The sequence below is a fragment of the Lissotriton helveticus genome (genome assembly GCF_964261635.1).
Source record: "Lissotriton helveticus chromosome 1_1 unlocalized genomic scaffold, aLisHel1.1 SUPER_1_unloc_52, whole genome shotgun sequence".
NCBI classification, from domain to species: Eukaryota; Metazoa; Chordata; class Amphibia; order Caudata; family Salamandridae; genus Lissotriton; species Lissotriton helveticus.
The window spans coordinates 1,210,876-1,232,512 of record NW_027611695.1 but is presented as its reverse complement, the minus strand read 5'-3'; the positions used below and the strand labels follow the sequence as shown (position 1 = coordinate 1,232,512).

The window sequence follows — 21,637 nt, the reverse complement described above, 5'->3', positions numbered from 1 at the left end:
TACTAAGGTGAGTTTTGGTTCATCCTAATTCACTGAGGTTCCAAGTCTCTAAGCACAGTTCTGGGTAGGAGCAGAAATCCCTGCGACAGTAGAGGGAGGGGGACCACGCAGCCAGCGCCGCACAGGGTCTCACTCACGGGCCCGGCCCGCACAACGGAGTTCCAGGCCCTCCTCCGCCCAATCGCCGACGGAGCCGCTCACCGCCGTGGATACGCCAGGGCGCCCGGCAGCCTCTTAGTCAGCCGCCGTCACTCCCGCAGCTCCGCACCTCAGTCCGGGTGGGCCTCAACTACGGCTGTACACCCGGTCACCGCCTAATCACACCACCGGCCGCCAGCTGGGTCGACAGTTCCCTCCACGACCATTCCGTCATTGGCAACAGAGCGCCGCCATCTTGCAGGCAGGGCCGACCTGCTCCGGTGTCCGATCGGCGTATCTCCCCTTTGTGGAGTTGCAGCGGCGCTGCGGGCACTACAGTCCACCTCCCAAGAGCGACGGGACCTTTAGGGAACCCTTCCTGCCAAAAACGGGACTTAGGGACAGTGTATGAATGCCGGATCGTAGTCAGCTCGCCGGAGCTGCGGAGAAACTCGCCTTACTCGGCCATGCTGTTGGCCACGCCCCCGATTTGCGTCCGCTTCACATTACTTTGACATTATTTCCAGCGCTAAAAAAGTTTAGCGCTGGAAAGTAAATTAGGAAAAAAAAGATTTTGCGCTGTTTTGTGCCACTTTTTTGATGCAAATACGGCGCAAAATATTAGTAAAACTCCCTCTTCTTCTTTACGGCCTTTAAAAATTAGCAAGGAATATTTCATCATTCACAGATATTTAACTAAAGGTTCTGTTGATCAGGTGATATCTTATTAATGTCTGTAAAGGAGGTGATTTACCAGTGTTTACAGAGTAACTTAGCAAAGTAAAGGCGCTCACGGAGCACCCAAGTGCTAGAGGAATAGCTTAAGATAGACGCAGATGGTCAAGATTTCATTCAAACAACAATAGAGTTTAGAAAAAGAGAAGGGTCAGGCTGGGCTGCAGAATTTCCAGTAACTCTTTACGAAGAATACACAAAAGCAACTCCATTTACACACTTCTTCTCATTCTTTCCGATTCACTTAAGATCATCTCAAATACCAACTCCTGTCTTTACCTCGCTGTTCATAAGTCACCTTTAACACTTTCAATAGCTCCCTTGGTTCAAGCATTTCTGGTTCCTTCTAACCTCGAAGATTGGAACATTATTGTGGGTTGAGGGGGGTTTCCTATCGCCATAACATCTGTCCATCTCCCTGAAACTAGTGCAGCTTACAGAGCCTGGTTCTGGCCCTGGAAGACAACTTTAAAAAGCAAGTCTTTAGTTCTTCCTAAAGTAGATAAAGTTCTGTAGGGTGCAGCTCATTGTTGGGCTTTTGTGTAAAACAGAACGAGGGGTTCAATGTAAGGTCCATCCTTTACATTATAAGCGCAGATAAGGCAAACAAACGTTGATTCATATAATTTAATATTCAACGAGATCAGTCATTTAGTACTCATAGAGAATCCATCACAACCAATAATTTACCTGACATATCCCTGCAGCAGATGTGTGCATATTACTCTTTTTCCCCCCTTTTCCACCAATACATGGCATCTGGCATGACGTTGTCAGTTTGGGGCCCAGGATGCCACTTTGTGCCTGGATGGGCATTTGGCAGAGTGGGAGGAGGTGTCAGTTATCCACAGGTGATGCAGCATTTCTACCTTTCCATATTTCTCATCTTCTAGTTTATCTCATTTCCTGCCTTCGGTCCCTCTACTGCCCTCCGGCTGCTCACTCACTCTGTGGGGTTCATCAGAAGTCAGATAATGGCCTGACACTCACAAGGCCGTGGCTCTTACTTCTACAACACTTATTGCGGACAAAGGGCCTGGTTAGTGGAGTGGGGGGATGCAGGACATTTGCCAGGCGGCTACGTGGGCCTCGCTGCACACGTTTGCAAGACACTACTGTCTGGACAGTCAAGTCCGGAGGGATGGCTTCTTTGGCCGTTCCGTCCTCCAGGACTTTCTGGTGTGATTATTGGTTCGCAGACCCACCACCGGGGTTGGTATTGCTGGGGTATCTATTCTAAGGTAACGTGACTCTTTCAGATGCACAAGTTAGTACTTGTGTAACGATATATCTGTAAGAGACATTAGTTAGTGATAGATTCCTTACCGACCCACCCATCCTACCCGTTCTGTGAACCAATATCTAGGGTTAAGGTCATCCCCTTTCAGGGCCCTAGTTTCAATGGCACCAGTGTTGGTTTTAGCATAGCTCTGCGTTTCTGGCGCGGAAAAGCTGTGTCTAAGAACTGACTTCAGCACGCGGAGGCGGCGTCTAAGTACTCCGACGACATCATCACAGCGCCCACGACGCAGACGACGCCTACCGACGCGCAAGGGTACTGCTACGCAAAAATTTCCGGATCCAGTCTGACACCTGGTGTCCGCTAGTGAGAGCAGACTGATTCTTGGAACTCTATTTTACATGGGTATGCCTGGCTATTCATTCTCATGACACTAACAAAAGCGTACATCGACCTCAGTAGGATGAAAGGCTTGCTTAACATCCCGAGCCCAAAATTCTCCTTAATCCGGCTCACTACTCCCCAACCTGCCCTCTGCAGGTCTGGCGCTGCCACAAGATGCTGAAACTCTTCCCAAGACCACACACATGAGTCCTACCCCCTCTACGATGCCCTTGAGTATGACTGACTACGAGGAGTGGAGGGAAGGTAGTGCATGAGTGAGATGCTGCTGACAGTAGGTGAAAGGGGTGACAGAGTGAGGAGGGGCTGAGCTGAGGGCACCCTCAGGAGAGAGGCTGGGACTGGAGCCTCTGCAGTGGATTAGACATATTAGGGGTGCTCTAAGCTTGGCCTGCCTGATCAGACCTACTCCACTATTGCCCCGTGGCCTTAAATACTGAACAGCTGTCTTTATTCGCTCTTCAGTTATATCGGCTAAAAGCCGGAGGAGTGCAGGAATCTGGAGTTCTTGACTGACATGGACTAAACACTTGTTTGTCTGGGTGAATGCTTTTTGTTTCCAGGCAAAACACACATTTTTCAACATTGACTGATCACACCTTCCAAACAGAGGCACACAGCCCTAACAAGAATTGGAGCTGTGCATTTCCAGCTCTAGCTGTGGCTGCTGACCGAAGCGCAGGGCCCGATCTGGATCGACGCCAAGTACAGTGATAATTTTACATTAAGATAAAAACAGTTATTCAATTTTAAATAAAAAAATTATATATTTTGTTTAAAAAAATCATATATTCAAAGAATTCACTTATCAATTAAGGGGGCACTATTAAACCCTTATGCAAAGTGTTTAAGAACATTTTGTTTGAAGGAAAAAAAGGCCAACTGACTTATTAATGTAAATGAGACTAGAGATATCCTTAAAAGGCAGCCCTGTCAAACACTGAGCTCATGGTATATATCGTATGTCTCTAGGATGAGCAACACATGGCTTTCATAGCGCCTGTGCTGGCGCACCTGTCAATCTTTTTTAGCGATAGATTCACTCACTACCACCCTCCAACAGTGTACTCCATCTCTCAAGCGCCCCTCTCTCACACACCATGAATTTGTTGTAAAGCACTACTCATACCAGAGTATGGTGTCAGAGCACTTTACGTGGCACATGTACATTATACAGAGATAATGACTCAAATGTGTGTATATCAGTATATAAAAAGTGTTTAGTCTGGAGAAGCACAAACTCAGGATTTAAACCATACCCCAGTGGTTGGGATTGGATCCAGTGGTTGGGATTGGCTCCAGTGGTTGGGATTGGCTCCAGTGGTTGGGATTGGCGGGATTGGCTCCAGTGGTTGGGATTGGTTCCAGTGGTTCGGATTGGCTCCAGTGGTTGGGATTGGCTCCAGTGGTTGGGATTGGCTCCAGTGGTTGGGATTGGCGGGATTGGCTCCAGTGGTTTGGATTGGCTCCAGTGGTTGGGATTGGCTCCAGTGGTTGGGATTGGCGGGATTGGCTCCAGTGGTTGGATTGGTTCCAGTGGTTGGGATTGGCTCCAGTGGTTGGGATTGGCTACAGTGGTTGGGATTGGCTCAAATGGTTGGGGTTAGCATTACTAATAAGACTCTATTTCTGCCCAAGAAAACCATTTTAGCAACATTAGGATAATGAAAGCCCGGGAAAAAAGCAGAACGTTCTAACCTATACCATGCAGTTTCATGCAGCTCTTCGATAATTCATAGGTCACTGTGCTATATTAGGATTGTGAGCTATGAATTGCAAGTAACAAAAAAATCTCTGTGACAAAAGCAGTAACCACTTGAGCCTTCCACATAAATTCAGCTCTGTGATTTGCATGGTACACGTCCTTTGCCGCAGGCGTATTAACCCTCTACACTACTTTATAAAAACTCAAAACTGCCACTATACAGAGTTCCATCTCTCTCATGCAGGAACATTAATCACCAGAGTCATTTTGACATTTTCCTTAAAATTGCTGAACACACTGCACAACCCTAAAACCAGGCTTGCTCAACAGGCATACTGACGTCACGTATTTGAAGGCGCTCTTGCATGCGATACTGAACACGCGCACAGCCTAAAGGGAGCATAGGTCCCTGCTACTGCGTTTCAAGGTATAGACATCTAAAAAAAAATCATCCTTGCCAAAAACGAAAAGATTAAGCAACAATAGGACCCGCCAAAGTGATCTAAGTGAGTTTTTCAGCAACAAGCGTCTCAGTGCCCAGTCAGAAAGTTGCTGATGGCTGCTTTAATGCAGGACAGCGATCCACAAAAGCATACCTGCCAGGTGTAAATGTTTTGACACTTTATAATTTTCAGTCATGTATGCATAGAATTACACATACATGACTTGCTTTGCCAGTTTGTATGTCTGCACAGGATCAGCCCTCGCTGCACCCACCTACGCCATCTGCATGATCCTAAAAAGAGGAGTGTGAGGCCTTTATCATATTACACCTCTCAGCGGCGTTTCACGTGGCACCACACCCCATCCTCATCGGGCGCCTTCACAAGATCGGGATTTAAGGACCTGATAGAGATAGATTTGCTCCTTCCTGACAAAAGTAACTCAGACAGTCAACCTGACGCCAATCTCTTTGGAAACCGAAAATCTCATCTGCGGAGCACCTCAAGGTTCAACCCTCAGCAGGACCTTCATCAACACTTACATAACCCCACCGGCCAACATCATCTGTGCCCACTACATCAACATCCTCTCCAACAACGACAACACACAACGCATACTGTCCCTCTTGGACAAAACCCACAACACAAGGAACAAGTGCACCACCTACATGATGGAAGTAGCCACCTGGATGACTCCCAACTGCCTCAAACTCAACACTGACAAGACTGAAGCGGTGATCTTTGGAAACAACACCTGTCCATGGGACTCCACCTGACGGCCAGCACCCGAGGACATACTCCCACCCCAGCTCGCACGCCAGTAACCTAGGGATCATCAGCAACAAAAAGCTGGACAGGTCTCCCCAGGTCAAGGACGTGTCTACTTCCACACCCTGAAGATTCTGAAATAACTCTTAAAATGGCTCCTGAGCAACACCAGAAAGCTGTCTCCACTCACTTGATAATATGGAACACAGTGCAATGGTCACACACCCACTCATTTATTTAAAACCACTCACAGAGTCAGTAATAAGTGGTGCAGTGTGTGAAAAGTTCAAGAGAAAGTACATACCCTTCATGGTGTGAGCAAAAAGCAGGGCAAAACGCACATATGTCTTATAGTGTAAACATATTCGTACTGTGAGAAATACTCAGTGCACCTTACATATCTGTAAATACCCCTTACAGGGGTGGGGAATTATTTAAAAAATCTGTTTGTCCAAAGGGCAGATTCATACAGGAATCGACTTACCCTTTAGAGAAATCCACTTGTCCTACTCACTACCTAAATAATAGATGCAACATGAGTTGAGTTGAGTTGAGGGAGAATTTGGATAGCGCTACTTTACCCGTAGGCGTCAAGGCGCTAAAGATGGGAAAGGAAAACTGTGTGAGGGGAAAAGCGGGGAGGATGGTTAATGGTAGGCACTGACATAACAGACACATTCATAGATCATTGTGATAGTAAAACATGTTTGGAGTTGAGACAGCATGAGAAGGTCTTGGTGCAAACTTGGTTTTATTTAGGTGTACTTTTCAATGTATTTTTTATTAGGTACATGTCATACAAAGGTAACACAATCTATGCAGTATGTGCATTAACCCACTTATACGGGAGGATGGTTGGAACCTGGGACCCCTTAACTATCACTAGAGTTGAAATTGGTAACCAGTAGGAGTATACACGGATCCCTCCAGTTGGCACATTTACACTGTTTGGTGACTGGGATTAAACCCAAGATTCATAGCACTAAAGTCGGTTCAAGTATTGGTACCACTCAACAGTAAATTACAATTATACCTCTTGAAGAGTCACAATCACATGGCACTTAAATCACATTTTTAGCGCATACAATTCAACTTTTTGGAATTCATAAATAATGTTCAATATTTCCCCTTTACTGCCATTCTTTCCGAACTCTGGTTCCCTCCCCTTCCAAACTATTTCTTTCATATTTTTGCCAATATCTATTATTTACTTTGCTCTACCCTTTGCGTTTTTCTCTCAGTTTCACTCTTACTTCTCTTTTCTGGCCTTTTCTTGCTTTTTCTGCTCACTCGTCTTGTTCTTCCCTTCCTGCTGAAGTGACAAGCAGAGCAGAACGACTTCAAGAGTCTCTTGGACCCTTCACATAGGCTCCTGTATCATAGTACACTCCTCATCGACGCATGATGGGAGAGTGCAGCAACCCTCTGTAGCATTGTCACACATGTGATCCTGGAGGCTTCGGTCACTCACACATTTGGAGGGCAGGTTCAAGTCTCACTCAAACCTGGCTAACTCTTCTAAACTATGGAGAAGAAGTAGAACTTCACAGGTGACGTTGCTCAGACGTCTGTGGTGTGCCGAGTAGTACCCGACTATTCTGCACAGAGCAGACCTTCTTTTCAGCCGGTGAACCTGATGAAGTCTGTACAGAGAAGAGAGGCCAGGAAGAGTGACTGACAGCCCCGCCAACATGTGCCAAGACAGACACCATGCAAACAAATGGACACACTGTAGACACGCCTCATAAAGGCACATACAAAGCCTACAAAGACAACCCTACCCTAGACTCAGGTACACACACCCAACCTGCAGACACACCTCCCCCTGCAGAGGTACATTAAAAACACAGGCACGTAAGTTCCACTGCTTGACAAGCCTGCACCCTGTCCGACCCAAGGTCTGTGCCCACACACACACAATCTCTTCAGCAGATAATGCCACAAGCCAACCTATGCCACAGGAAACTATTGCAATGAATGAAGCTTTTGCTTAGTTTGAGAGATGGAAACGTTGGCAAAGGGAGAGAAGAGGCACGGGGTGCAGGGTAGCACTGACAGTCAACTAACTGTGGTACATACTTCAGACATAGGGATAGGGTTGTGCAAGTCAACAAATTAACAGAGACAGCCGGGCAAAGAGTGTGCAAAGATTCCTCACAGTGCAGTAAGATGCAGCGCAGTGTGTAGATTCCTCATGGTGCAGTAAGATGCAGCGCAGTGTGTAGATTCCTCATGGTGCAGTAAGATGCAGCGCAGTGTGTAGATTCCTCATGGTGCAGTAAAATGCAGCGCAGTGTGTAGATTCCTCATGGTGCAGTAAGATGCAGCGCAGTGTGTAGATTCCTCATGGTGCAGTAAGATGCAGTGCAGTGTGTAGATTCCTCATGGTGCAGTAAGATGCAGCGCAGTGTGTAGATTTCTCATGGTGCAGTAAGATGCAGCGCAGTGTGTAGATTCCTCATGGTGCTGTAAGATGCAGCGCAGTGTGTAGATTCCTCATGGTGCAGTAAGATGCAGCGCAGTGTGTAGATTCCTCATGGTGCAGTAAGATGCAGTGCAGTGTGTAGATTCCTCATAGTGCAGTAAGATGCAGCGCAGTGTGTAGATTCCTCATGGTGCAGTAAGATGCAGCGCAGTGTATAGATTCCTCATGGTGCAGTAAGATGCAGCGCAGTGTGTAGATTCCTCACGGTGCAGTAAGATGCAGCGCAGTGTGTAGATTCCTCATGGTGCAGTAAGATGCAGCGCAGTGTATAGATTCCTCATGGTGCAGTAAGATGCAGTGCAGTGTGTAGATTCCTCACGGTGCAGTAAGATGCAGCGCAGTGTGTAGATTCCTCATGGTGCAGTAAGATGCAGTGCAGTGTGTAGATTACTTATAGTGCAGTAAGATGCAGCGCAGTGTGTAGATTCCTCATGGTGCAGTAAGATGCAGCGCAGTGTATAGATTCCTCATGGTGCAGTAAGATGCAGCGCAGTGTGTAGATTCCTCATAGTGCAGTAAGATGCAGCGCAGTGTGTAGATTCCTCATGGTGCAGTAAGATGCAGCACAGTGTGTCGATTCCTCATGGTGCAGTAAGATGCAGCGCAGTGTGTAGATTCCTCATAGTGCAGTAAGATGCAGCGCAGTGTGTAGATTCCTCATGGTGCAGTAAGATGCAGCGCAGTGTGTAGATTTCTCATGGTGCAGTAAGATGCAATGCAGTGTGTAGATTCCTCATGGTGCAGTAAGATGCAGCGCAGTGTGTAGATTCCTCATGGTGCAGTAAGATGCAGCGCAGTGTGTAGATTCCTCACAGTGCAGTAAGATGCAGCGCAGTGTGTAGATTCCTCATAGTGCAGTAAGATGCAGCGCAGTGTGTAGATTCCTCATGGTGCAGTAAGATGCAGCGCAGTGTATAGATTCCTCATGGTGCAGTAAGATGCAGCGCAGTGTGTAGATTACTCACGGTGCAGTAAGATGCAGCTCAGTGTGTAGATTACTCACGGTGCAGTAAGATGCAGCGCAGTGTGTAGATTCCTCATGGTGCAGTAAAATGCAGCGCAGTGTGTAGATTCCTCATGGTGCAGTAAGATGCAGCGCAGTGTGTAGATTCCTCATGGTGCAGTAAGATGCAGCGCAGTGTGTAGATTCCTCATGGTGCAGTAAGATGCAGCGCAGTGTGTAGATTCCTCATGGTGCAGTAAGATGCAGCGCAGTGTGTAGATTCCTCACAGTGCAGTAAGATGCAGCGCAGTGTGTAGATTCCTCATAGTGCAGTAAGATGCAGCGCAGTGTGTAGATTCCTCATAGTGCAGTAAGATGCAGCGCAGTGTGTAGATTCCTCATGGTGCAGTAAGATGCAGCGCAGTGTATAGATTCCTCATGGTGCAGTAAGATGCAGCGCAGTGTGTAGATTACTCACGGTGCAGTAAGATGCAGCTCAGTGTGTAGATTACTCACGGTGCAGTAAGATGCAGCGCAGTGTGTAGATTCCTCATGGTGCAGTAAAATGCAGCGCAGTGTGTAGATTCCTCATGGTGCAGTAAGATGCAGCGCAGTGTGTAGATTCCTCATGGTGCAGTAAGATGCAGCGCAGTGTGTAGATTCCTCATGGTGCAGTAAGATGCAGTGCAGTGTGTAGATTACTTATAGTGCAGTAAGATGCAGCGCAGTGTGTAGATTCCTCATGGTGCAGTAAGATGCAGCGCAGTGTGTAGATTACTTATAGTGCAGTAAGATGCAGTGCAGTGTGTAGATTCCTCATGGTGCAGTAAGATGCAGCGCAGTGTGTAGATTCCTCACAGTGCAGTAAGATGCAGCGCAGTGTGTAGAATCCTCATGGTGCAGTAAGATGCAGTGCAGTGTGTAGATTACTTATAGTGCAGTAAGATGCAGTGCAGTGTGTAGATTCCTCATGGTGCAGTAAGATGCAGCGCAGTGTGTAGATTCCTCATGGTGCAGTAAGATGCAGTGCAGTGTGTAGATTACTTATAGTGCAGTAAGATGCAGCGCAGTGTGTAGATTCCTCATGGTGCAGTAAGATGCAGCGCAGTGTGTACATTCCTCACAGTGCAGTAAGATGCAGTGCAGTGTGTAGATTCCTCATGGTGCAGTAAGATGCAGCGCAGTGTGTAGATTCCTCATGGTGCAGTAAGATGCAGTGCAGTGTGTAGATTCCTCATGGTGCAGTAAGATGCAGCGCAGTGTGTAGATTCCTCATGGTGCAGTAAGATGCAGTGCAGTGTGTAGATTCCTCATGGTGCAGTAAGATGCAGCGCAGTGTGTAGATTCCTCATGGTGCAGTAAGATGCAGCGCAGTGTGTAGATTCCTCACGGTGCAGTAAGATGCAGCGCAGTGTGTAGATTCCTCATGGTGCAGTAAGATGCAGCGCAGTGTGTAGATTCCTCATGGTGCAGTAAGATGCAGTGCAGTGTGTAGATTCCTCATGGTGCAGTAAGATGCAGTGTGTAGATTCCTCATGGTGCGGTAAAATGCAGCGCAGTGTGTAGATTCCTCATGGTGCAGTAAGATGCAGTGCAGTGTGTAGATTCCTCATGGTGCAGTAAGATGCAGCGCAGTGTGTAGATTCCTCACAGTGCAGTAAGATGCAGTGCAGTGTGTAGATTCTTCACAGTGCAGTAAGATGCAGCGCACAGGTCCAGGATTATTCAGTCTATTTCTACAAACACAGCAGAAGGTGCTGACAATCTCCTACCTGAGCAGAGACCTGCGCAGACGTGTCCAGGCTCTCTCCTCCTCCTGGGGGGAGGGGGTGGGGGGGTGGGAGTAGATCTGGGGTCGGGGGGGGGCAGATCTGGGGTCTGAGGGGGGCAGGGGCAGATCTGGGGTCTGAGGGGGGCAGATCTGGGGGTCTGTTAGGGTCTGTAGATGAAGGTAACTGCTCACCAGACAGGGCTCCTTCCTCTTCGGCAGCAGGCTGCACACAGGGGGGAGAGACAGGAAGTGATGTCACCACTGCTGCTGGTGCTGTCTCTGCCGCCGCTGACCTGGAAGAGGAAACCCTTCTCCTTCCATCCCATGTGCAGCTCCGAGGGTTTCATCAGCAAGCGAGGAGCGCCATCTGGTGGCTGCTGATGAAACCGCCGCCTCCAGCAGTGAAACAAGCATTGGCACCTGTAAACACACGGACATGGGTGTTATGGGAAACAAGCATTGGCACCTGTAAAAACACAGACATGGGTGTTATGGGAAACAAGCATTGGCACCTGTAAAGACACAGACATGGATGTTATGGGAAACAAGCATTGGCACCTGCAAACACACAGACATGGGTGTTAAGGGAAAAAAGCATTGGCACCTGCAAAGAAACAGACATGGGTGTTATGGGAAACAAGCATTGGCACCTGCAAAGACACAGAGAAGTGGCTGTTATGGGAAACAAGCATTGGCTCCTGTAAACACACAGACGTGGGTGTTATGGGAAACAAGCATTGGCTCCTGTAAAGACACAAACGTGGGTGTAATGGGAAACAAGCATTGGCTCCTGTAAACACCCAGACGTGGGTGTTATGGGAAACAAGCATTGGCTCCTGTAAAGACACAGACATGGGTCTCGTATGGGAAACAAGCATTGGTGCCTGTAAACACATAGATATGGGTGAGATACTCACAGTCCAAGGGCAGGCCTCGCCCTTGCATGGTGTGCTCTTGAGGAGCCTCAGATTCAGACCCTCATGCCAGCTCTGCCCGATCCCTCAGTGAAATACCAGCAATGTGTTAATTTTTTAAACTTCTGCAAAGGAACAGACATGATATTCAGGAGTGAATTGAAATGAGGACTTGTATTTCATTCAATGTGTGCAATGTAGACACAGCTGCTGCAATGAGGCTGAGCAGCGTTTCTAATGTTCCTGTTCCTGGGGGTGATTCTTTATATTTGACAGGGCAGTGAATCCCCAAACCATAGCTGCCAAGGTTTCAGATTGCATGTGTGACATTTTCATAATTTCAGTGAAAGTATTAGGGACCATTTCTCCCTTTTCCGTCTTCATACTGCTTTCCAAAAAAGGTTTTTGTTTTGGTGTTTATAAAAACAGAAGAGTTCAGGTCTTACAAGCAATATTCTGCTTAGGCCGCATGTGGAGAGCAGGGCGCGTGCACACTCCAGTACGGATTACAGCGCTAGGTCAGGTGTAACATGAAAACAAAGTACAGAACTCCTATGATCGCTTTTAGGTGACCTTGAGACGCCACAATGTACTAAAGAAACAGCCCATGAAAATAAAATGCAATCGTTTAGACAAAAACGCAGTCATGTAGATAAGAACCGGAGTATGTTTCAAAACAAGAGAGGTTCGGTATTAAATACACTCGTATCACTGCTAAACAATTCCCAAGCAGGCCTCTGCAACAGGTTATGAAATAATTGCATAACATTATGATGTGAATGCAGAGCCCGCACACTGCCCAGATGAACAGAAGGGCCCTGCACAGATTTGTTTTCAGAAGTTGCTGTCACGGAGAGCTACTACATAGATACTGAGCACGTGAGCTATGCTGAATTAAGTTCGCTAGAAGAAACCAAGAGAACCTGTTTACTAAATAGATTAATTCAGTCTAAAAACAAAGCTACATTGGCACAACTTAGCTGAATAGCTTAGACCTGTGGTTCCCAAACTGTGCGCCGCGGCACCCCAATGCGCCGTAATGAGATGCCAGGGGCGTCGCGCACAGCAGGGTGACCACTTTTATCTGTCATTTTGGCCCTCACAGTGAGCAGCGCTGCTCCCCTGTGAGAGGCCTCACCCCCACTGCTGGAGCCGCCTCGCACTCCTCCAGGAGCACAAGGGCAGCCCCTCCCGCCCATTGAAATTCTGTATGGGGCTGATTGCCACGTACAGAATGACAATGGGGCAGCCAGGGGTGTTCAAGCATGTGGTGGCGGCCTCCTACCTCAGTGTAGAGCAAGGCATTCTGTTATATAAAAGGTACAACGCCCATGCTGCAATGTTAGAGAACACTTCATTTAAAGAAGCCTGTGAAATAAGTTTAAAAGAACAGGTTATCGTTCTTTCACTGTCTCATCATTTTTGAACTGAAGTATTTTCAATATTATATTCAACAAAGCCATGTTTGCTGCTTTTTTATTTTAAGGAACTAGCAACCATTGACAAAGCCAATAGTCCTGGCTTGTTGTTGGTGCAATGATACTTGCTGTATTATATATCTGGATGCAATGACAGAAACAACATAACACCAGTCGGGCGCAACACTATGCTAAGTGCAGATTTTTAGCCTAGGTGTTTTAAACTGTGCTCCTAATTACATCCAACACCCCCTTTGAAGAGACCCCCCAGTTTTTTTACACCGCTTAAAGCCCTGGAAACAACACCATGTTACAGTAACCTCACATCCTGGCACTGTGCATCATGCATGACTTCTACGTTTTCAGTCTGCCTATGTGCAGGAGCATAGTGAACTCTCCCCCACTGCACCCCACCCCTTGCTGTAGTTTGTTCTTGATAGGCCTCTTCTGCCTGCAACTCTGCAGACAAAGGCTCAGCTCATAATGTGGAAAGGTGGGTGAGTAAATAAGTGAAGGAATGTCTGAATGGCTGGATGGATTACTGAAAGGATGAATGCATGAATGAAAGGGGAAATGGATAGATAATGAAAGAAAGGATGGATGGATGAGTGAATAAGTGGAAGTATGGATGAGAGAAAAGGTAAATAGATGGATGAATGGGTGGAAAGGTAGAGGGATGGGTAAAAGTGTGGATGGGTGTGTGAAAGGATGGATGGATGAGTGAAAGGGCAGCTGATGGGTAAGTGAATTGGTGGATGGGTGTGTGAAAGGATGGAAGGATGGATGAATGAAAGGGTAGATGATGGGCAAGTGAATCTATGGATGGTTGAATTGATAAGTGAAATGGTGAATGATGGATGAGTGAAAGGGTGGATGTAAGGATTGATGAGTGAGTGAAAGGGGTAGATGGACAAAAGGATGGATAGATGAGTGAAGTGAAAGGGTGGATGGATGAGAGAACGGATGGTTGGATGAGTGAAAGAATGCGTCCCAATTACTTTAAGGAAGATAACAGGAGGTGCATACCACCCACCCACCGATAAAAAAATGGTGGGGAGCCACAGCCAACTGCCGATTAGGTTAAGGGAGCCACAGGTCAAACAAATTTGGGAACCACTGGCTTAGACAATTGTGACAAATGAAGCCTCTATCTTTACAACAATGGAATAAGACACCTACAATGTATTCGCATGTCTTGTAAAAAATAAAAAAGCTCTGTCACACACGCTAGTTACATAATGAAAGAGAGCGCACAACAGGAACGTCGTACAGCACATAAATCAAGGACAATTTGTAATTAAAGAAATTTTTACTTTTTAAGCAACGCTACAAATTGAAGATATTTTCCATTCTTATTGAACGATGCCACTCCAGTAAGCAAAAACATAGCCGGGACTGCATAGAAGAGGGTTTCGCTGCGAATAAGCAGCACAGCCTTTTACTATTTAGTACAAACAACTCAGGTCACAAATTGGCACTGAAAGTATTAGCAACGGCAGCACTGGCAGCGCGCTAGCGCTATTAATAAAATGTAAAGTACACTATGAAGAAAACTGATACCTCTCAAGGAGCAGCAATTGTACGGGCCGGACCTCGCCGCAATAGCTACCTCCGACAATCAACACTCTCCTGCTGCTTTGCACCACATCAGGGTTTGCATTTCCCTGTTGATTTCTTGTCCATCACCCCCTTCAGAGGCTCACTCATAAAACAAGGAAAGAAGCAGGTTGTAGTCTCAATAAAGTCATGAGAAAGAACCATCAGGTGTGACCCACACATGGGTCTCTCACTTAGTGGATGGGTCTGATGGAGAGGGTATTTCACCCACACAGGGATCTCTCACTCAGTGGAGGGGGTCTGAGGATGGAGGGGGTATTTCACCCACACAGGGGTCTCTCACTCAGTGGAGGGGGTCTGAGGATGGAGGGGGTATTTCACCCACACAGGGATCTCTGACTCAGTGGATGGGGTCTGAGGATGGAGGGGGTATTTCACCCACACAAGGGTCTCTCACTCAGTGGATGGGGTCTGAGGATGGAGGGGGTATTTCACCCACACAGGGACGGTGGCGAGGGCAAGGTCAGCGGAGCAAAGCTGGCGGTTCGGGGTGTAGAAGCTGAGTCGTCTGCAGAGGTACGCTGGTCTGGTGTTGTGGAGTGCCTTGTATGCGTGGGTGAGGAGCTTGAAGGTGATCCTCTTGTTGACGGGGAGCCAGTACAGGTCTCTCAGGTGGGATGTGATGTGGCTGTGGTGGGGGATGTCGAGGCTGAGGCTTGCAGAGGCATTCTGTATGCGTTGTAGTTGTTTCTGGAGTTTGGTCGAGGTTCCTGCGTAGAGGGCGTTGGCGTAGTCCTGCCTGCTGGTGACGAGGGCCTGGGTGCCTGTCCTTCTTGTTCCGGTGGGGATCCATCTGTAGATCTTGCAAAGCATGCAGAGGCTGTTGAAGCAGGAGGAGGATACAGCGTTGACTTGCTGGGTCATTGACAGTGATGAGTGCAGGATGGATCCCAGATTGCGTGCGTGGTCAGTGGGAGTCGGTGCAGCTCCCAGTGTGGCCAGCCATCAGGCGTCGTCCCAGGTGGACAGGGTGCAGCGGTCTTGTCCGAGTTCAGTTTCAGGCGGCTGTTCTTCATTCATTCGGTGACGGCCTTCATTCCTTCGGGGAGGTTGGTTTTGGCAGTGGTGGGGGCCTTGGTGAGGGAGATGATCAGCTGGGTGTTGTCGGCATATGAGATGGTGTTGAGGTCATGCGATCGGGCTATGTGGGTGAGAGGTGCCATGTAGATGTTGAAGAGTGTCGGACTGAGGGATGATCCTTGGGGTATGCCGCAGATGATCTTGGTGGCTTTAGATCGGAACGGAGGGAGGCGGACACTCTGTGTTCTGCCAGTGAGGCAGGAGGTGGTCCAGTCCAGGGCTTTGTCGGGGATCCCTGCGTTGTGGAGGCGTGTGCGTAGGGTGTGGTGGCAGACGGTGTCAAAGGCGTCCGAAAGGTCCAGGAGGATGATGGCCGCGGTTTCTCCATTGTCCAGCAGGTTCCTGATGTCATCGGTGGCGGCGATGAAGGCAGTTTAGATGCTGTGGTCACTGCGGAATCCGGATTGGGATGGGTCCAGGATTGTTGTTCTCCTCGAGGAAGAGGGTCAGTTGCCTGGTGACAATCTTCACAATTACTTTTGCTGGGAACGGGAGTAGGGAGATGGGCCGGAAGTATTTGAGGTCCTTAGGGTTCGCCTTGGATTTCTTGAGTAGGGCGTTGATCTCTGCCTGCTTCCAGCTCTCCGGTAAGGTGGCGGTCTCGAAGGAGTTGTTGATGATCATGCCGGAGATGGGGTGCAATGGTGGAGCTTGCTTTATTGAAGATGTGGTGCGGGCAGGGGTCTGATGGTTAGCCGGAGTGGATGGTGTTCATGATTTTAATGGTGTTGTCGTCGTTGACATGGGTACAGGAGAGAAGGGGGTTGGTGTGGCTGGGGGCGGTGAGTCGGAGGTGTCGGTGGCTGTTGGGGGGCCTGGTTGTTGAAGCTGTTGTGGATGTCTGCGATCTTACAGTGGAAGAAGGTGGCTAGGGAGTCGCATAGGTCTTGCGATGGCACGTGTTGTCAGGATGTTGTTGGAGTTGGAGCTGGGGTTGGAGAGTTCCTTCATGATGTTGAAGAGCTCTTTGCTGTTGTGTGCGTTGTTGTAAAGCGTTCCTTAAAAAAAAGTCCTTTTGGCAGTTCGAATGAGTTAGTGGTGTCTGCGGATGGCACTCTTTTGGGCTGCATTGCTGTCCGGTGTCTGTTCGAGGTGCCACTTCATCTTGAACCTTCAACAGGTCTGCTTAGATGCCTTGAGGTCAGCGGTGAACCAGATGGCTTTTCTGTTGGTGCATCTGTTTGAGGGTTTCTTGATCGGGGCGAGAGTGTTGGCACAGTCGTCGATCCATTGCCTGAGGTTGCGGGTAGCAGTATTGGTGTCAGTTTAAACAACAAAAAAGCATCAAGGGTAAAAAGCAATATGACCGCACCTATCTACAATTTGGTCTCTTGTGTACAATGAGTATGGGTGCCAAGAACCTGAAGCCACATACGCCTAGGCTTCCCAGGGCATTCACCCCAAATTTCACAACAAAACAAAATGGTTGAGCACTCCACAGTGAATAATAATGAGCCAATACATTTTGAAAATCCGTTCAGTAGGGCTTAAAAAATTCTTTTTTCATGCTCAGCGTAGCCAACGCGTTTCGTCCAGAGGACTTCTTCAAGGCAACAAAATTAAATATACAGAAATATACATATTACAAACCACTATTTACAGATAAGAAACATATTTTTTTACTTCAATTCACCATAACTTCCAAATACATGATTACTTAGTACAAGTTTAAAAAATTAGACTTTTGCTTTGTAAGCGGACTAGAGTCACCTACTAGATGGATTTCCTTACATGTTCATATTCGTTTTACAAAACACATCAGAGCACAGTGATATTTCAGAATTTAACAGAAGGAGAGAAAGAGAGCCTATTTACATATTTCTTTAACTTTACATTTCCAATGGGAAGGAGCTAATCATACATATGTATGTTATGTTTACTTATCAAGTAGATACTATGTTGATCCTAGAATTTTCTACGTTATTCTGATTTCAGATTTTAAAACATTGCTTACCAAAGGTAGTGAATAGATGTCAACTGTTGATTTTAACGACCAATAGGTGCATTCACGGATGTAATGGTTCAGAGACGCAAAAGTGTGCAGGGATGGCCACCTAGTGTATAGAGAGGAATGTTCTTCTTAATCATACTGATATTTTATGGACATTATGATTGTCCCAGTATTCAACAATAAGGTTTCTACATACCTTGTCAATATGTTATTTGTATGTCCTTCGATTATTTGCTACAATATGTTTAGCAACAACGGGTTCCTTGGATTGTTCAAGGTTTCTCAACCAGTCATTGTGGCGCTTGTAATCCCCCTTTGTAAAAGGATCAATAAATAAAGTTGTGTATAGACGTTGTTTGCATTATACGTCCTACACATATTTATGTTAAAAGCATAGAGAAGGACTGAGCCACCAAACGTGTGTTGTTACCCATAAGGTAATGATAAGGATCAGGAAATACCAGATGTAGGGTGCACTGCTCCTCCGAGCATCACGGACAGTCCCAAGAGCCCAAGAAACCCGCGATCAAACAAGGGTCCCACCAGCGGCCACAGAGCATATTACGTGCTCCACCGCCGCCGGCGGACCCGCATCAAAACACGGGCAACCAAGCTCCAGGAGATCCCCCGGGTGCACCAATTCACACCGCCCTCAACTAGTATTTCACCGGTCATGTTTTCAATTCCAGAATGTCCGCGACTTACAAAACGATCATAAAATATAAGAGGCCTGTGCTCAAACAACCACTTATAAAAGGATACTACTCGAGTCCAAATCAGTGGGAACACTCAGTGTTAACAGAGTTGTGTTCCAAGACATATCGCTTTGCTGTTAAGCAAGCTCCGTTCGTGGTGAATTCGGTTCTAATTTGTAACCCCGAGCCAGCACATAAATGCACGTTAAAGACCATTCTAGATAAAAAATAGAGTACCAAAGGAAGCAATTATTTAAACAGGACCTTTGGATTCCAAAGCAATAGAGACCCCCAACAATGAAGCAAAGTGCTCCCAAGATTGGTTCTATTTCATAATATATAATGCTCATGGCAAAGTTAAAGACTAGTCTACTATAGGTGGAGCCTGTTTTAAGTCAAAATACATCCCCACCCTTAAGGTCCTCACTTACTTAAAAATAGTGTCATCATCCTTCACACGTCACTGCTTTCAGGAAAAGTCGATACGCACTCATCTCAGAATCGCGGGTTTAAATATCCCGCAATTTGCACTCAGCTGTGATTGATCAACTTCCAAGTGGTAACGAGACCACTCGATTAGAGTCGCCATCTTGAAGTCTACATATATATATGTAGTACGATTAAGGCACACAAAATAGTTGTCTTTTAAAGAGGTTAAAGGGAACGGTTCATCAAGATTAAGTACTTTTCTAAGTTAGGAATGAAGGCATGTCCGTTGTATACAAAGGGAAATGATCGTGTAACTAAGTCCGATTTATAGACGCCATTTCGGAACGGTCAATCATTCTCTGTATTAGGAAAAATAAGGAATAAGGAAAAATTCTTTAAAATTTATTGGCTCATTATTATTCACTGTGGAGTGCTGAACCATTGTGTTTCGTTTAGTATTGGTGTCGGTGGTGTCAGTTGGTGGGTTTCGGGCAAGGGTGGCGATTAGCTGGTCTTTGGTGACTTTTGCTCCAGCTGCAGCGTGGGGTCCGGTGTGTGTGGTGGTGCATGGTGGGTTTCTTGAAGGTGAAGTGGATGCAGCGGTGGTCGGTCCAGTGGAGTTTGGTGGTGTGATTGAAGGTGACATAGTTGCTGGCGGAGAAGATGCTGTTGAGCATGTGTCCGGCAGAGTGGGTGGGAGTCGTGACTAGCTGTTTGAGTCCGAGGTTGTCGAGGTTGTCGAGCAGGGTGGTAGAGCTGCTGTTGAGGTGGAAGTTCAGGTCATCGAAGCGGATGTAGTCCTTGGATGCAAGGGCGTGCGTGCTGACGAAGTCGAGGATGGAGTCGCTGCACTGTGGCCGGGGGGGTCTATAGACAAGGGTTCCTCTGATGGTGGTATTGGGGTCGATGTGGATCTGGAAGTGCTGGTGTTGGGCGGCGCTGAGAGTGTTGTCGGTGCTGGTCAAGATTCTGAGGGTGTTCCTGTGGATGATGGTGATTCCTCCTACTTCTCTGTTGGTACGGTCCCTGCGGGTGATCTTGTAGCCGTCCGGGATGGCTATGGCGATGTCGGGTGAAGGGTAGGGGTTCATCCAGGTCTCCGCCAGGAAGGTATTGTCCGGAGAGAATGAGTCGGGTAGGTCCCAGAGTTCAATGGCGTGCTTGCGGGCAGAGCCGGTGTTGAGTAATATGCATCTGAGGTGGTGGCGTATTGAAGGCTGGTGAAGCTGCAGCTCCGGCAGGAGAAGGATCCTTAGGTGCGCTTTGGGGTGGCCAGGTAGCAGGTGTATAATCGGCCGGTGTTGAGTGCATGGAGGGTGCTGGCATTGTAGTGGCGTTCGGGGTGGCCAGGTGATCTGGCGCTGGGTGCGGTCCAGGCGCGGACGAGCGCAGGCAGGTTTGCATTTGGCGTGCTTTCGGTACGGCCGTCATTAGAAGGGGAGGTGGGAGGGAGGAGCAGGGGACGCATCGGCGGGAAGGGGAGAGGAAGACTGGAATGCTGGAGAGCTACCGAGCGAAAAATAGGAACAGAAGCAAAGAATACAAAGAAAAGGAATACAACAGTGGGCACAAAATAATACAGCAGCAGAATACAAAAAAGTAATACAACAGTGGGGAACAGATACCGCAAAAAGTAATACAACAGCAGACAAATAACAGGGAAAAAGGAAAAGAGCGAACACACAGATACTTACGGCTCACCACTGGGCCAACAGGGATGAGGCGCAGGAGGGAGCCTGTGGGTGGAGGAGGATCTTGAACTCGCAGCAGCAGCGAGATCAGGGACATGGGCACAGACAGGTAGAGCTGTGCGGCGTGGGGAGCGACCTGCCTGGATCAGGGTCAAGGATCGCTCCTTTATCTCACTCTTGATTCATGGCTCTTTAATCCACCACCAGCCACTCTCAGCTCCTTTATCTCACTCTTGATTCCACCTTGTGGCTCTGTAATCCACCCCAGACACTAACGGCGCCTTTATGTATGTAAGGTCTCCTGAGGCGGAAAGCAGGGAGCTGTGTTTGTGTAACTTTTAAATATCTTTTAAAACTTTGAGAGTCACTTAACCTTGTGGACTATTCTCCCCACACCCCCTCCTGGCACTTTGACTCTGGGCATTGTCTCACCTGCTCAGGCTGTGCAGTGGAGTTCAGCGCTGCCGCCATTCTGGCGTTCTTTGAGGCCACGCCCCCCTTCGCGAGGCCACGGCCCCTTATTTAGGCCACGCCCACCGCCGAACATACTTAAGGCGCTGAATACAAGCGCCGGTTGATGTATGTAAGGTCTCCTGAGGCGGAAAGCCGGGAGCTGTGTTTGTGTAACTTTTAAATATCTTTTAAAACTTTGAGAGTCACTTAACCTTGTGGACTATTCACCCCACTCCCCCTCCCGGCACTTTGACTCTGGGCATTGTCTCACCTGCTCAGGCTGTGCAGCGGAGTTCAGCGCTGCCGCCATTCCGGCGTTCTTTGAGGCCACGCCCCCTTCGCGAGGCCATGCCCCCTTACATCTGCCATCCGCCACTATAAATCATGTGCTTACCTCGGAAGCGCAGTGGACGAGCGCAGCGGGCACGTAGATGGCGCGCCGGAGGTGCGCCAGTGGTAAGCCCGTCTGCGCCCGTCCGCGCTGAGGAAGCGCCAGACGCCAGACACCCTGACATTTACCAAAGCGGTAAGATAATGTATTCTAAACTAGAGCTACTTAAACTACATCATCCCAAGCTAGGATGCTCCAACCTCAACCCGGCCAACACAAATGCGCCCCAAGCTTGCTTATGTGGGTTCTCTCTTTCAAATCCAGATCGACAAACATCCCGTACCGTTGCCAAGCCCTCAGTGATCAAAATTGGCCAGTTGAACGTTCGATCTATGTCAAAACATCACGCCGAAATCCACGATCTAGTC

The 21,637-nt window shown here is 47.8% G+C and overlaps 1 pseudogene across 1 annotated transcript in view; it reads right to left on the bottom strand.

The window, feature by feature from the left end:
• Positions 1 to 21,188, bottom strand: part of LOC144806191 (uncharacterized) — a 129,116-nt pseudogene extending 107,928 nt beyond the window's left edge. The window contains exon 1 of the transcript XR_013605720.1: positions 21,150 to 21,188. The product of XR_013605720.1 is annotated as an uncharacterized LOC144806191 (transcript). The remainder of the gene's footprint in view (positions 1 to 21,149) is intronic.
• Between the last annotated feature and the right edge of the window lie 449 nt (positions 21,189 to 21,637).